The sequence below is a fragment of the Empidonax traillii genome, unplaced genomic scaffold (genome assembly GCF_003031625.1).
Source record: "Empidonax traillii isolate 1590-97213 ecotype Southwest subspecies unplaced genomic scaffold, ASM303162v1 scaffold6703:size5776, whole genome shotgun sequence".
In the NCBI taxonomy this organism is placed as follows: domain Eukaryota; kingdom Metazoa; phylum Chordata; class Aves; order Passeriformes; family Tyrannidae; genus Empidonax; species Empidonax traillii.
Window position 1 is genome coordinate 456 of NW_020961896.1, and position 5,321 is coordinate 5,776.

General features: G+C 42.8%; 1 long non-coding RNA gene across 1 annotated transcript; it reads right to left on the reverse strand.

Moving 5' to 3' along the window:
* Window positions 1–1,760: 1,760 nt before the first annotated feature.
* Window positions 1,761–5,313, reverse strand: LOC114073500. Its single transcript, XR_003574341.1, has 2 exons — window positions 5,166–5,313; window positions 1,761–3,491 (listed from the first exon to the last, which is right to left on the reverse strand). It is a non-coding gene; the product is annotated as an uncharacterized LOC114073500 (long non-coding RNA).
* Window positions 5,314–5,321: the final 8 nt, after the last annotated feature.

Below are 5,321 nucleotides of genomic sequence, written 5' to 3' on the forward strand. Positions count from 1 at the left end.
GCTACTCAGACTTTGAATTCCTGGGTTCAATTTGAAAAATTAAGTCTTTAATTCAATTTTTTCCCAAATTAGGTGTTAATGATTATGATTTGGACATGATCCTGATTCAGGTATAACCCTGAAATTCAGATTCTGAATTCAGTTTTTACCATAAAATAAGTCTTTACCCTGAATTTTTGTTATCCTGTTCACGCACATTTTATGAATTAAAATGGATGGAGATGTTCAACAAATGACATAATAGCTTTGTATCATTATCTATCTGATCAGGTTTGGGAAGGGAGCATAACCCCTGACCGTCTAGTCAACTGCATAAATTAAAATTTATTAAAACAAAACCATATACACTGTGATCCTTAAATTCAGAAACACCACAGAATGTTCCTGTTAATACTCATCTTACTGCAAGACTTGCTACAAATCTGTGCCGGTTAAAACTATGTACCAGTTACACAGTTTAAAGTTACCTAATTAGGAAAAGAATTACACTAAATCAATGTCAAAGAAGGTTTGCGCAGTTCCCACAGGAATTCCATTTATAGTCTAATTTTCACAACCTAAATGAAATTAATTTTGTAGTCCCAATTTAATTTTAGGTTTACAGGTCAGTTTTGGCACCTACATCTAATGTAAGTAATACATTGCATGAACTTCCGATGAATTAGAGGTGCTAGGCTTAAACTGTTAACGATCAACAGCTCTCCTCACTGAACACTCAGGTACAATGAGAGCAGTGTAGGATTAGAGACTCATGTGAAAACATCTATTAAGTTTCTCTCACAATATATATTCAAAGAGGACAGGGAGGGGAGAAACCCAAACCCTTCTGTAGTGTATTACAGCTTCAGGACAGAACATACCACCAAAAGTGCAACTCAGGAAGGGTGGGCCCTCACACATTTTGTTCAGAATACTGCATTCCCCTTTGATCTCAAAAAACCCAGACCTAAGAGTCTGAAGGGAGAGCCTTGGATTCCTGTTCATGCTGGACCACTGGAATCGGCAGCTTTTACCACTCTTCCATTAAGTGCTTCTGAGTTTCAAAGCAACTGACCTACAAACCTGCACCTGGCCCTTCTCAGCTGCTCCGGGGAGGAAGAATGGACACAAGGAGCTACTTCACACCCAATGCTCTCCCGGACACCAGCCTCACAACACACGAGGTGCAGGACGGCTATCCAGATGTGCAGATGGTAGACAAGAACATGAAACAGAAAGTTTCAGATATTACTGGCCACATCCACCTAAAATATAGCACAGGCACAAGAGGAGTTTTGTAGTTGCATTTTCCTTTCCATAAAAATGCGTCTCTTTTCCAAGTCCATGTATTAAATATCCATGGTAACAGCAGTGGACAACCAATCGATTATATACAGCAAGTGGTGAAAACAACAGTGCAATAAATGGTGAATAAAAGGACAACAAAACAAAAACCTCTTTTGCTGTATTATCTTTCAGCTGAGAAGCAGGAGCCCACCTCTCAGTATTCTGACACAACTGGGATGTTTACATTACTGGTGTCTATGTAATGAACTTGTTCTTACCTTTGATGCTGTGTTTTTGATTATGTCATACTAAAAAAAAAAAAACACAAAGCACCACATCAGAACACCAAGGTTAAATCTGTATGCAAAAGCCCACATATCGTTCTATAAGCCATTTATAGACAACAGAAGAAGAAACAAAACCCGTGACTGTTTGCACTTTGCTGTTGCAAGTGCCCAATTAAATGTTCCTCCAGATCTCTAGCTGTCTTTTTCTTGCTACACACAGACCTAGTTCTCGGGTTGCATACCCAGTGTATCAACCATGGCTACCTCTGCAGACTTGAGACAGACCCAAACCTCAGTTTTAGTCTCTCATGAAGTACTGGCTCTAAGTACTGACCACAAAACACTTACTTAGCACCAAAACATTTAAGACAAAATAGATCCTAAGAGCAATAATCCAGTCAACACACTTGCCTTTCCTTCTGTATGACTTACCTTTCCATTGCAGCAGAGAGGAAGGCCCAGCTTCTTCCAGCCTCTTCTGCAAAGTCTGCCTCTGTGTTAAATTATTTCTTCCATCTGTCTCTGCTGACTATCCTCCTCTGATTTTTAGCGTAGCCAGACAAACCAGCTGCATCCCTCAGAACTGGAGCTATCATTCCTGTAATTACCACCTCATGGGTTTAGTCACATATAGCTGACACAGGGGAACCACTGAATTGCCTTTTATTCCTTCATCAGCTAGCTCCCTATTAAGTTAGATCAATACATCCATAGAGGAAAGTAATATAAAGTAGCATAACCCGCTGTATAGTAACTTCCTCTCACCAACCTGGCCACATACAGTGTTCATAAAATTATTACAAGTTGGTATTCTTCAGCTATTACTCAACAGTGGCTACACTGGCAAAAATCAATTCTTCCTTCACAAAAAAATATTTTACTAAGCAATAAAAGGGTCAAGTCATGTCAGATGATTCAGGAAAGAAGACTTCAGCCTTCAGTTTCTGTTGTACTAAGCACAATGCAAAATAAAGATCAATGTGACAAAAGAAGAGCTCATACAAGTAAGCCAATCTTCTGTACACTACTAAGCCACATTAAAAAGCCTTTTAATCCCTTCTATCTGACAATGCCTGCTGGTTTGAACTCCAGAGAGTTATTTCATTTAGACTGTCAGTGAAATCTTTTTAAAGCCAAGCATTGCCATCTGATTTTCATGTCTTCCAGGGTATGGAAGACATGGATGTGCACACATTCTCCTTGAAAGAGATGTGCAGAACACTTATCAAGTAAATATCCACCCCAAACATGACTGAGTAAAAGTTTCCTCCTAAAGCACACAGATACATGTAGTGGCAATTTAAAGCATGTAACTAACTAGCTGATCCTCAATTCTGCTCAGATTATCAGCCCAAGAGAATCAGCCTCCAAGACTGCCTTTTGGAATAAGACTTTGTGCTCATGGTAAACCCAGAGTATGAGTGATTTTGAACCCAGCCAGGCTGCAGTCTGTAGGAAGGATTTAACAGGTAGCTGCTCCAGGAAACGCCACTTCCATGGTAAAAATGACCAAATAAGGTGGTATTTTATACTTTATTTTTTCTAACAGCAAAGGTCAGGTTACTCATGCAGGAGAGCTGAACACCCAGGGCTACTATGGGAGGAGAATGGCGTCTGCCTTGGAGGCTGTCCACATGCAAGACAGAGCAATAATTACCTGTTTTCCCCCTTGCTAATACTGAGGCTGATAAGCACTGGATCAGTCTTGTGGATGGATTAAAGGAGCTCAAAGAATATTTCCTTCATATTACAGCATTTACTAAGAGCTCTGGTGGCCCTGTCAGCTGGTAGGAATGGCCATGGCTAAGGCCAAGTTGTGGTTCTGTGGAAGAAGGCTGGTGGAGGAGCCAAGCAGGACCTGTCCAAACCAAGGATCTCTCCGCTCTGTCCTTGGGGAATGGCATAAATCACAAGGATCATCATGGCAGGCAGTAGCATCTAAAAATGGAAAAGATTATTAGGTCATGTAACACCTCTTCTAGCCAGGGGTGAGACCTACGTTCTCTAAAATGAAGTCTTTCAAATCCTAATTAAATGTAGTCAATCCTCATTAAAGATAAACTAGGTTAATATTTATGAGAAGCATTCCTTGTGCTGCATACTATCTCACCTCACCTAAGGACATATCTGGAAACATTTTGTCATAGTTTAGCTGGATTCTTCTGCCCATTGATTTTTATTTTTCAGAGTGTTCTGAAATCATTCCTATTTCTACTTTTGAAAACAAGTTGCTGGCAGTAAGCCAAAACTGTTTAGGCCCAAATCATGACCTTCCTTTCAACTGCTATAATCTGACTCAAGTAAACAAAATTTCCCTCACACTGTTTTTGTGAGGAGGGATGGGTGGAGAACTGCCCTATTTTCGACACACCCATAGACCAGTATCTGCCCCTTTCTTCAAGCCTGGCTCTATGGCAAGGGCTTCCCCCATCTCCCAGAAGTGTATATCCTGTTAACCCTCCGCTTTCACATCTGTGTTCATTCTGCTCATGTGAGCAGGCAGCCCAGGGTTCCCCTAGCTAACGACTGAAAATATATAAAAATAAAATTTTCTGAAGCTCTTTAAATGTATGGAATCCATTAGGTGGGCTCTGTTTGTGCCAGAACATTGCTGGATCTGGCCTGCAACTGCAAGCGAGGAGTTTGGTCCAATTTCCACTTATTTCAAGGTCGCTTATACCCCTGCAGTAGTATCACTGTAGCAGTTTGTTAACTGTGCATTGGGGCAAACGTATTTCTGGATTTCTGCAAGCTACTATATGTATTCTAAATGCCTAGCATTACAAGCATGACTTAAAAAGGGAATTCTGATTGAAAGGAGGAAAATAAGATTATTATTTAGCTGCAGCTAAAGCAAATGCAAGAGATGGCTTCAACATGGACTTTGATTTGGTGTTGATTTGATGGGGTTCAGGATTATGTTGATGGAGATACTGCATAACAGGACAGAATCTGATGTGTGGGACATAAATGTTCTCATCACTATCATTTACCAAACTGTACATTCCCTTTGGAAGCATCCCAGGCAGCATTAAATCCATCTTCTTGTAACTTGTTCCAGCCCAATTAGTAAGTTTAATTTTATTACTGTTTAAAGGCATTTACATGAATGCCTCAGATTTACTGTGCGTTAACATCTTTCACAAGAATCATCTAATAAAGTTCTTGATGTGCTGCAGAATGGAAACAGGCCAGAGAAAGTCTTTCTGTACACAGCAGTGTCAGTAGGTTTACATTTTCCCTGCTAAAGTCTAACAAACAGTAACCAGTGCTCGAAAACGATGACAGAGACACGAGAGGAACGAAACAAATTCATCTTCGTTGGCTTAAAAACTGGGTCAAGGCCAGCGCTGAGGGCACTATTTCTGTGTAAATAAAGATGCAGCAATACCCCATCCCATGTGTACAGCACCCACGACAGCCAGCTGGGTAGCTGGGGCGGTCGGAGCCCCGCGGGGTGCGGAGCGGCGGGCTCGCGGTGACACGGGCTCTGACCCGCCCAGGTTGACACACGGAACGGCTTCTCCTACCTGGACCGGGACATCTCGACAGGGGCGCTCCCCGGCGGGCCGAGGACAGGGATGGGAGCTCCGACTGGAACGCCAGGCTTACCTGGCGGGCGGCCCGGGGCAGGGGCCGGGCGGGGAGCGGCACCCGGGGCGTCTCTGCCCCGGCGGCTGGAGCCGGGGGCGGCTCCTCCGTTTCCCCCGCGGCATCTCCTCCGTCTCCGACATCCGAGCGCAGGACGCGCCGCCGCCCACCCGGCGG